This window comes from Amphibalanus amphitrite, unplaced genomic scaffold (genome assembly GCF_019059575.1).
Source record: "Amphibalanus amphitrite isolate SeventyFive unplaced genomic scaffold, NRLGWU_Aamphi_draft 000420F_arrow, whole genome shotgun sequence".
Lineage (NCBI taxonomy): Eukaryota > Metazoa > Arthropoda > Thecostraca > Balanomorpha > Balanidae > Amphibalanus > Amphibalanus amphitrite.
The window spans coordinates 31,616-43,588 of record NW_024881914.1 but is presented as its reverse complement, the minus strand read 5'-3'; the positions used below and the strand labels follow the sequence as shown (position 1 = coordinate 43,588).

General features: G+C 48.0%; 1 non-coding gene across 1 annotated transcript; it reads right to left on the bottom strand.

The window, feature by feature from the left end:
* Nucleotides 1-1,274: 1,274 nt before the first annotated feature.
* On the bottom strand, nucleotides 1,275-1,346 carry Trnam-cau. The gene has a single exon. It is a non-coding gene; the product is annotated as a tRNA-Met (tRNA).
* Nucleotides 1,347-11,973: the final 10,627 nt, after the last annotated feature.

The window sequence follows — 11,973 nt, the reverse complement described above, 5'->3', positions numbered from 1 at the left end:
TATCAGACGCTGACAAATTACTAGCATCACAGTGTTATTGGACCAGCTGTGCCGGCCTGCAGTAGATAGAACTGACAATCACTAAATAATCAGAAGAACTAATGCCGTATCATTTTACCTGGTAAACTGGGTGTTCAATGGGCATGATTACGGTCTCCTCCAAATGTCCCGGAGGACCAATTACTGGGGTGTTGAAATATTCTTAGAGAGAATTAAGTTAGGTATGCTTCGCACGAGGAGCAAGTACCTACATATATCTAAATTTTCCCTCCGATTGTAATGCATTTAAATACGGATGATTTAATTGTAAAACACCCGTTTAGTTGCCACTTGGTCCTGTTTTTTATCGCGATATGATTGTGCTCATCTTACATTTTGTGAGATTCTTGATAGGATACACTTACGGGCTTGCCGCGCCCGTCGATTGCATGCTTTGGCATTTCAGAACCAGAGTTTGAATGGAATTTCAGAATAAGATTATTAGTTATAAGCAAGTAACAAACAATCCCGCTCTAGGTAAACAAAATCTCATCTCAACACTTTGCTTGCAATGCTTCATTTTTATGAAGCATTTTTATTTATTTAAGCGGCGGTTATTTTAATTTGTTTAAGTCGTTTACAAGGTCCATTATCAACATGAAAAGTACTTATGCGAAAAATATCAGTTAAGGCCGCCCCACACTGGAACTCGCATGCGGGTTGCGGGTTTGCGGGTTTTGAGTTTGCCGGCATAATACTAATTCATAGAGTGATTAGACCGTTTCCTTATGGTAACTTCATGAATGCAGTGAAGCTGGTGCACCTTCAGAAACTTACATATAGTCGCAATACCAGCGCAACGAACCAAAATTCGACTCCAACGAAAAACCCGCAAACCTCGCAGAACTCGCAGACCTCGCAGCGAGGAAAATCGAAAGTTGACTCAAAATCAACTTCTGGAATGCAATGCAAGGTCGCTCGCAAGCTAAAAACATGCAGACTCGCTTGTTAGTTGGTACTTGGTAGTGTGGGTCACTCAGCCTAGATTGCATTATTTGATTTTGAAGAAACCCGAAAACCCGAAAACTCGCAACCCGCATGCGAGGTCCAGTGTGGGGCGGCCTTTAGGCTGGCTGATTTCATTTTTCACATGTATTTAAATTTATTGCGTGGCTGTAGCGAGACTTGTGGTCGAGTATAGGCTTTAAGCAACTGCAGCCGGCAATTTCTCTGCTGGTAAAACTAGTCTCCCGCTTACAACTGAATGAATGACCCCTAAACGATTTGTCAAAAATTAGCAGAGCGTGGTTTCGATCCACGGACCTCTGGGTTATGGGCCCAGCACGCTTCCACTGCGCCACTCTGCTAAAAGTTTTAAATTTTTATTGAAGGATTTATTTAGGGTGTTGCACTTTAATTATAACAACACATTTTACGTATCTGCATTGAAACGAACTGCCTGGATATTTTGGCATTTAATAGCATATATCTATGTTTACTGGAAAACGTACTGTTGCTTCGAAATCGGATTGAATTGGATAGGATTAACCTCGTTGAGTCAGTGCTTGATCTTCCAATCCTGCAAATGTTGCGTCGAACGAATGTTTGATTAGCAATTAGCATTGAAAAATAATAAATATCCATCATCCAGGCATGCATCTATCATGACGATTATTTTGAATGTGGCCCTTCTGCTGACGCAGAGAAAAAGTAAAACATCCACATCCCTGAAAGCGACGACTTTTGCCCTTGTGTATCATCTAAGTTTAGTGGCATCATTCTCTGACGTCATGAAATTCATCCGAGTCTCTGACGTCACCAACCACTGCGGCAATCACCACTAGCTGCTGACGAAGGCTAGTCCGTGACATCAAAGGCGGCGTATAGTCACGACCTCCCTCCCCGTGAGTGTGGGAGTCGTGAGCAGTGATGCGTTGACTGGTCAGTTTGGAGTTTAGACCCGCCGAGCCGCCTCACAGGTGGGGTGACGTCACAGTTTAGGTGGTGACGTCACGTCCTGGTGGGCTCCGCTGATCCGGAGATTCAGTGGTTTGGGTGATGAAGTGATGACTGTGCGGTGAGTCTTGAAGGCGTGTCGCGGAAGTGACTCACTGTATCGTAAGCCGTATATGATTCGCAAGGTGTCATTCCCTCGCTACCAGGCCTGGTCATCAAGCAGAACGGATATGGGTCGGTCGTTTCCACTTATCAGACTGGACCACTGATAAGTTCATGTCAACGTTATCGTCACGACCCCCGTGGGAGACCACCTGCCCCACGCTGTGGCCACTGGCCAGCCAATGCTGTTATTTAAAAAGTGCCTATGCATAATTAATGATTCATTTCACTTTAGAACGTCCCACCGCCATACAAAACTATATAGTAGCGGTGAATTTGAGGCAGGTTTCCAGTTTATAACAGTTGCTGCCCTTGTGTCAGATCTAACAAGTGCACTCGTGTATGAGATGAGTACGTGATGACTGAGGGAGGGCCGATGGTCTGCTTTCATCACTGATCACGAGTTCATACTGGCCGTTTTCACGACGGAACTTTCGCAGAGGAACTTATTTGATACCTAAAAAGTACCTACCCTTAGAGGCCTTAACATCCCTCAAACTGAAATATTTTATGTTCAAAATAATTTTAGAAGTTTAAATCCGGGCATTGCCCTCAAATCACTTATTTATTTACAAACGCAGCAATTTTTGGTTCTAGTAGCCCACCTTTCGACTATGAGGTATTAAATCAGCGTGGCAACTTGCTCCCTCTTTGCTCCCTCGGGTATCTAATTCCGGAATTCTTAAAAACAAGGAAAGTATATATCGAGTTCTCTTTTATACCTATTCAGTTATGTTTTAATGGTGATTAAAATATGACAAATTATCCGACCAATCAGCACCTCAGTAGGATATGACGTCATACAAGAATGGTGGTGAGGGCCGTTTGCAGTCCCGGCCGGTAGGTCACGTGACCGCCGGGCGCCTCGGGTCACGCGGCGGTCGGGAGTCGGACGCGGGGCGTGGTCGCGGGCGGACGCGCGGGGCATCATGCTTTGCTTTGCTTGCTTTGTCAACTTCATATAACTTACTATCGCATTCGTGTGAAAGCCAAACACTGCTCAGTGCCCTTAGAAATTGAGTTTTGGAAAGCTCAAGTTCCTATAGCTCCTCAGGTCGGCAACAGTTGAAGCCTCATCTGAACCCATGTGAAAAAAACGATGGTAAGGAACCTTGTGTTGCTTTTTCTTTTACCGTCATAATTATCTCAAACCATCACAATTTTGAGTTGCCACATTGTCTGCTTCACTACATTCGTGTAAAACTTGGGTGAAGGCTGGTGGCTCAAAGAAAGGTGAAGATATTTCTTTAAGTGCCTAATCCGTGAAATTGAAATATCCCGGCTTTACAAATCTACACTTTTCATTTTCTCCACGATACATTTTTTAAAATTGTTTAAATTTTATCTACATTTGTTAAAATCGGGGCTTTGGTTTTGTGTAAACTAGATCATAAAGTTTACTATAGTTTTGTGTAACCTGATGGCTGAAGAAAATAGTAATTTTGCTAAAATGATGTGCGGAAATTTGTTGCTTTCCAAATCAAATTACTCATACCTATATTTCATTCAAAATTAGGAGGCATTATTACTGTTTTTTCTTGTAACATGAACTGAGTTTGGGTACGGTGCTCCGGAAACGTTGTGGAACTTTAAGCTAGCTAGAGCAGTTTCCATAAAAATTGTTAAGATAGTTGACATGGCTTGTTGACAACTCTTTTGCTGTTTCTAAAAAAGTGAAAAAAAAATATTTTCCTGCATGAAGCACACAAGGCATGTTATTCTCATAAGCTATCGAATGTGTGTGTGTGTTTTTTTTTTTTAAGCTGTTTTTTAAGCTTTTAACCCTAGAACGCCTAGGGGGGGGGTTGTATCAACCCCCCCCCTGAGGGTTTTTCGAAGTGCACGCTAAACGGCTTGTCGTAGCGGGCTGAAATTTTCAATACCCTCTGGGGCAACCTTTGCGCATCTTTTGCCGAAAAAAATTGATCGGGTCATGTCAGGTCACGGAGTTATGACGTCATAAGAGGTACAGCCTCCGGCCGGATTTTCACAAACTGAGTGCCAACGCCCGAGGTTTCCTGCCGGTGGTACGGACATCGGTTGATGGATCGTGATGAAACTTCCCATGCATGTTGGGGCAAGTATTGGCTATCATATGGTATAAGAAATTTGACCGGGTCAGGTCAGGTCACGGAGCTATGACGTCACAAGAGGAACAGCGTCCGGTACTATTTTTGAAAAGCGCCCGAACCACTATTTTGCTAATTCTTGTCACCTCAATGGGAATATGCAGCAATATTAGCTTCTATAGGGAGCAAATGGACCTCCCAAATCCAAAAATACAATCAGATTTCAAAAATTTAAATTTTGATTTTTCGAATTTCTGCCGCCGACTGTGACCTTGCCGACTTCCGGCGCTCCCAACGCGCCATTTTTAGAGCTAGGGAAACGAAATACATACCAAACGATAGAGAATTGATCAAGGAACACGATAGTGAAGGTTTCAAGTCGATATCTCCCACCGTTTTGCCGCAATCGCCGCCGAAAGTGGAAAAAAGTCTATTTTTCCGAAAATTTGACCTTTGACCGGTCAAAAGTAGGTCAAATGTTGACCTAGGACCAAAAAATATACCACCAATCGCGAGATCTCGTTGAGAGCAATCCGTTGGTTTTTTCCGCTAAGCTCTACGACCTTCCGTTTCGAAACGCCAGGGGGGGGGTCGTAACAACCCCCCCCCCCCTGGTCGTTCGTGTTATGAGAAATGGCCTGGTCGTGCGAGGGTTAAGCTGTAACTTCAGTTACTTCACTTTAGAACATATTGCCCAGAATGTGTCACTGATCATGAGCTGGCATATCATATCATATGTAGCAAATACATAAATGAGAATAGTGTGTCATGAATTTTTGTGCATGCTTCTGGATCATCTGTAATTACATCAAAGGCTCGGCTCAAGAGTGTCCTGCCGACCAGCTTATGCCCAACCCTTTCTGTCCGCAGAACGTCGCCTGCGACTCCCGCACGCCGTTTGCCCCGGCCGTCCGTACTGGTCTTCGCGCTGCGAGCCGCGCTGGAGTTCGCGGCGGCGTCGTGGAGCTCCCATCGGGACGGCGTGTGATGCCCGCGTCGAGCTTATAAGCCGTGAGCTTCGATTGGCGGCTCACGTGGTCACCAGCTGTATGTACAGCCTCGGCCCCGACGACCGCGCTAATGGCCGAGACCGGCATACCCCCGGCATGGGTCCGCTGTCCGGCGCAGCGCTGGCCGCCCGCATACTATGCTACTTTTGGCTGTATCGCTGCCCAGCGGGAGCGCGCTCCACGCTGCGGAAGAGGTACACGTTGCGACCCGACTGAGGACTGCAACCGGATGGTGACACGTCGGCCTCTGCGCCCTGGCCGGGGCAGGCGTGACCGACGTCACAGTGGAGGAACGCCCAAACAAGACCAGCCCACCGTCGGAGCAGCATGGAAATATCATGTTCTGCCTGGACGTCGGACCCGGCGGCCGCAGTGCACCTGCACACGTGCGGAGAGGGGCGCTGGAGGCTACTCTGGAGCTTCTGCCATTCCGCGGCGCGACTGCTGGCAAAACGGCGGCGATTGAGGCGGTTGGGAACAGCTGCAGCAATGGTGATGGCGGTGATGGCGACATGGCGGTTTGGGACTTCATCTCAGCGCGGCCGCCGCCCAGGCGCCGCTGCGCCCGGCTGCTCAGCCACCTACCGGATGGCGGGGTGGCCCTTACGGCCCTCACGCCCGTTCGGTCTGCGGCCACGTTGTGGGGTGGCGGTCGCGGGGTTAGCGGCGTTGGACTTCGTCCTTTATCCAGACTGCACCGTACCATCTGAACGGATGGATCTGCCAAGAAAGATGACATCCAAGGCGGCTATGAGGCGATCACAAAGCTTCACCAAGAGCTTCTCCTTCATAAGGCCGGCCGGCCGTTAAGTCGCAACACCGGCTGCCGAGTGCCAACAGCTGCGTGCGCTGGCGCCGACGCGTTGTGGGCCGCGCTGCTGACGCCCAAGCTGCGATATCAACCATCTATGAATAAGTGGCAGCGGTGGCGGCTTGTCAGTTGTTAACGTGCACGTGCCTCAACAGACGTTGCAAATAGCCTGCGTTGGAATCGCATGGTTGGGAACACAACGCAAGTAAAAATGGGCTTCCTTGATGAACCTACTTTTTAAGCATTGTAGCCTTTGTAATTTTGGATGTTTTGCTGTAGATATTATTTTCTACATATATACTATATAGGCACTCACGTGCTTTAAATCGCGCAATGCAATTGAACCATGGTAAAGACAATGATAAATGAACTTAGAGCTGACATGCCCCATGCTTTGTGTGTGTATGTGTGTGTGTGTGTGTTTTTTTTTTTTTTTTTTTTGGCGAGTCGATAAAAGTGGTTTTGGACACTGCATGAGTTTTTAGGGGTGTGGTGAGGGGGGATGTAATTCCACAGACCTTCTGTCAGATTCACTAATGCAGTAGGTCTGTGCGGTGTTTAGTTATCGGAGCATTCTTTGAAAGTCGTGAGGGCCACCGAGTACCTTAAGCCGTGATATTCCCCCACAAAAAAAAACTTCTTTTAAATAACCGGGGATAGGTACATGAGCAGAGTAAATGCTATTACGAACGCCTATCACAATGCTGAGCGAATAGGAAAATCCATAGATGGAGAATTGTGCCGCGTTACGGGTGCTCGGGCGCAGCCAATCCACCGTTACCCCAGCGGTGACCTTGACCCGCATCGTCTGTCTCGGCTCCAAAGCCAAACCGGCATGGAATTGGGAGCGTTCGAGCGCTCATGGTCCAGCGCAATTCTCCACCTAAATCCATTCCTGATACACATTTGCTTGCTCATAGTCATGTAACCCCGGTAAATTCACCCAACTTTCATATTGGTCGCTCCATAGACAGATGGCCACAGAGATCAACTTAAAAGGCCATTGTTGCATTCATTTAGTGGAGATCATTAAAGAGCCGTGACAGGCCACAAGTCGCGTGACATCATACGTGTAACGACCAATGACGTCGGCCTGCAAAACCCAATGGAAGCGGCTAGCAGCGTGCAATAAAACAGGGCGCTGCTTTCTAAATGTCTGTCGTGCGCCATAAATGAATATATTCTTTGTAGCCTGGCAACTCAGTATCTTTTTTTAACTATTGTACTAGTATTTAATAATTTCATAATTTTATAATTGTGCTTACGCTTTATGTTGATATTAGTGATAAATCCTTAGATAAAGTAAATCGATGTGATATTTAATAGAAAAATAGCAAACTAACGCACCATTCATTCGAAAGCTGGGGAACCTACTAAAAAGAACTACTAAAATTCCTGAGGAACCAAAGGATCAAATTGGGATTAAATAGATGCCTGCTATTCCGTCGTGAAAACGGCCACTGTGTTTATTTAAACGTATACGGAAGCCTTCCTACCCATCTAATAGTATTGAGCTTTTACCCAATTCGATCAGTTGCCATGCGGCTCCGACTCTCATAACGACCGGTGCCTGCAATGAGTGTGCTATGTGGCCGCTGGCTCTCCGGAACTTCCAAACACGCGGGGCGTCCGCGGAGCGGTTTGTGCTGCCCGTCTGCAGCAGTGCTGCTTCTGGGACATTCCTCTCACGGTCGTTAACAGCTCAATAGCGAGAAGCAGCCGCGGTGTACCGCCCTAAAGCGCCCCCAAATCACCGAGCCGCTTACTGTCGGAGATAATATGACGAGCACGGCAGATATGCATTGTCTGGGAGTGCTCGGAGCTCCTTGAGGCGCTAACCGTCTGCGCGGGCTGCAGCAGCCAGTTGTTGGTCGTTGTCGTCCCCGGCGCCGCCCCCGGCTCCCGGGCACCGCCGACGGGGCGGCCGCCGGGGCGGGGCCTGGCCGTCGTTCCCACGCCGCTGCCCTTTGAGCGTGCCGCCATTTTGCGGCGTCGGCGAGTCTCGCGCGCCTCGCTGCCCGGCGGCGATCGCGGCGCGGGCACTGGGCCGCAATCTGGCGCGATATACGGCCGCGATGGCCACTGCGGGGGACAGCTGAGAGGCCGGCGGGGCCGCCAGGGCCGCCCTCGCCGCCCTCGGCCGCCGCCATCCACCCGCCCGCCGGCGGCGCCCTCTCGTAAAAGCAAGGCAGCGCGTCGAGCGGGCGCTCGCAAATGTTATTTGTGATCCATTGCGCGGCTGGGGGGCGGATAATGCCGGCGTGCACGCTACCGCCTTACGCCGGCTGAGGGTTTCACGAGCTGGGGCGGAGCGCTGGAAGAAGGATGTGATGCCTGTTGGGAGACGTGATGCGCCGCAACCGCCGGTGCCGCGCCGCGTCTGCCACAGCGCAGCGCTCGGCTGTTATTAGCGAAAAATTTACAGCGCCGAACGGCCGATACTATCGGAGGTTTCTCCTCAGATTGCACGTGTTCAGGATGAAATTAATTGAGACCTCCGACGGAAAATGGTAGGTCGTAGACTTTTATTGGCTCGCGGCGGAGTGTATCTTAGACTGCGATCTAATGCTGTTATGGCCACAGTACGTGTGATGAATTTATTACTCAATTGCCGGCGGTAATGCGAAATGCAGGGAAATTTATCGATGCTCGTGCGTCCCTCTGCCATGCGGAATTGCCATCCAGCAAGATGCAAATAATTGAGCGCAGATACGGTCACCTAAATCATTTTGTATGTTTTTTAAATACACTAACTCATGATGAGAATCAATGTCCTGATAGGTCTCGTGCTCTCAGATGTAGTTTTGAACCGAAACTATCAACATAACTGTTCATTACATAAATCACTTTATGATTAAATCCAGGCTACAAAAGGAACACTCCCGCTTCCCGGCCAAGTGGTGGAGGCCATCGTTAGATTTTAGAATAGAAACTAATGCTGTACCAGCATTTCTAAAATGTATGAGGTTATTGCAGCAAATGCTCTCCATGTCATGGTTGGGATTGGGAAATGCATGTATTGTCCATTGTCCAGCCCCATTGCCCGTTGCCTATTGCTTAGCCCTCGACCATTGGAAACCAATTTTCATTAGTTTGCTGATTTCCAATATCTTACGCTGTTTTCTCACCTGGATAAGTGCATTGGTGTTATATACCACAATGCACGATTAGCTGAAGACTAAATTGGAGTCACTGTAGTGCCACAAATATTCATGTATCACTGACATATATGATTCATGTTATCTTGGCACACTATGTGCCCAACTGGCTCATTAATGCAGCAAATGATAACAACCGTTTTCACGACGGCCATCTGGTATACATTTGGTGCAGATTAGGTGCAGATTTGGTGCAGATTTGATGCAGATTTGCTCAAATTAGGTTCAGTGTGTTCCATAAAAGTTTGGGGGCTGCACACATCCTTACGTTTCTATCTCTTTTTTCAAATAATCAGACATTGTTTTCGATTAAAACACCGAAATAGATTCATGATACGAAGATGTCTATTATAAAAAAGATAACCTGTGTAAATTTGGTCAAATTAGGTGCATTCGCTAGATAGTCCGTCGTGAAGACGGCTATTAGAAACCAGTCAATTGTTCTAAATAGTTTTTTATGAGCCTGGCAAACTACCAAAAATGATGTCTGTTGTTGAGGGCGAAATAATTCAGACAAAATGATAAAAAGCGCCACAAAGCTATTCTTGCTAAATGAATTCGTAAGTGATCGAACGATTCAGACATGGCTTACTAGTCACTCACATAATAATCAGTTACTGACCAGCGACCATGACATTAAGCAAATGCATGAGCAGTTTGTTCCCAAGTCTAACACATGGGAAAACGCCCAATCAAAATAACTGCATCAACACTGACCGGGAAAATGTGATTCAGCCAAGACCGATACGAGCACATGAACGTGACCTACCAGCAAAAACGCACAGCCAGTTGTATTTCCCAGCTCAGGGGTGAACCGCCTACTTACCGAGCCCTGTCCGCTCCGAAAACATGATTTACCTTGCATGCTGACAGTTGTCCGGACGTGCAGTTGACCAACACGGTCCGAGACCGTCAGCCCTCCGTCAGCCGTATACCGAGAAATGAGCGTTCTCACGGCGCGGGTGTCGTGAGCACCTGCATGTGCGAGCGCGAAGCTGCTTCTCACCACCACTATACACGTCCACTTTTACCGGCGCCATTGTTACCGGTCCTTGTTTGGAATAATCCGTCCGGTGGCCACTGATATACCATGTCGTGTTATCACTCATCGGTACACGAACCTCATTTATTATGCAATCTGTCACGTGAATAAACGCTTCTGAAAAGTGGCCAGGGGCGTGCGGCGCCGGCATTTGTTTTCCGGAGGGAAGTCCTCCATCAGTGACACGTGTGCTCCACACTTATCCATGTCCCTCGGAGGTCGCAGAAGGTCGAGCGAGTTCACAATCAGGCGATGTATGCTGGATGAACATCAGGAAGTGAAGAAACAGGAAATTGAATTTGTTGTCGCGTAATTCTGCTCGCTGTGATTGGCGCTAAGAAAGCCACCTCAATCGATGCAAACGCCATCGAAAGGGAGCCATCAGATTTGCGATCGCTAAATCGACGACATATCGCCGGTTTTTAAACCTTTGTCGGTCCAATAAGGGCATCACTGTGTCATGTTTCGATTGATGTGCACATTTGTAGACTTTTTAGGTGGCAATGACTTTCCGTTTGAGCTACCGATTTCGGCCGGTCCGCTGTCTGATGGCGCGATTAGGAGTGTACTTATCGCCAATGACAACGCGATGATGACGCGATGCCTCCCTATCTAGAAATAAAGCACTTCTATTTTGTGCCACATTTTATCTAAATTATTCACTGACTGGACGTTAGCTTGCATGCAGTTGGCTTATTTTGAGCATGAGCTTTGAGTAAACCATAATAATCTAAAAAGCAATTTCGCTTTAACATTTGTTCTGCAATTATCAGCAATTTGTAATTGTCAGCAATTTTCTCAAGTAGATGCCACTTGACCCCAATCATACGTATGCTATGCGTTTGAGTGCATTTACCGTTGTTCACAATGCAAACAAAAAATGGACCGCTTATGCAGACGGCCGCCATTCGCTAGTATGATGAGATATTTTATGGTAAGTAGTTAAGTACACAAATATGGCATGTTACGATACGTGAAGGCGCTTGAGGCAATGCCCACATTTGGGAAAGTGCACACCGGATAGAGTAAAATGAAAAACAGAAACACTTGAGTTGGACCTAGTTAATCTTGCAGTAATTGAAAATTCTCGACATTTGTGTCTAATTTTACATGTGAGTTTTTACCATTTGTTTTTTATCTAAATCTTCCCGCGCGCTTTTCTTTGCCGCGTTCATATACATGGCATTTTCAAATTTCTATGAATTTAGTCATCATAGCAGCCGTCATTTGATTTGTTATCAGGATGCTAAATGAATGATGAGGATGATGCCCGAAGTCACGAACTACGCTCCATTGTAGGTATAGGTCACCACCTTTCGCTCCTGTTTATGTCTTCCACAAATAAGCTCTCAATGACAGATCAACAGATCTGCCACCCAGATGTGCCAAAGTGCCCTGTGTCCGGATCACTCCAGGTATGCTCCGTCCAGCTGCCCCATCTTCCCACGTTCTACACTCTGCTCTCTCCCGCCCCCTCCCCAATCGGTGGCCCTCCCTGACAAAGGCGGCCGGTTTGCCGAGCGGGGCGGCGAGGCGCCTGTCCGGCTCCCAAAGCCGGCCTGTCGCCGCACGTGATCCCTCCTAATCGCCGCCGGCCCACAAGACGGCACGAACGCCGCGCGGCAGCTGTGTTCCCACGATCGCGAGCGGCTCGGCACGCCCACTCGTCCGCCGCCGCCAGCCCGCGGCCCAGGACGAGCGGGCGTGCCCGTCCGGCGGGCTCGCGCCAAAAGTGCACCTGGCGCGTGGCGAGCACGTGGAGGCGTATATCTCTGGAGGGGAGAGG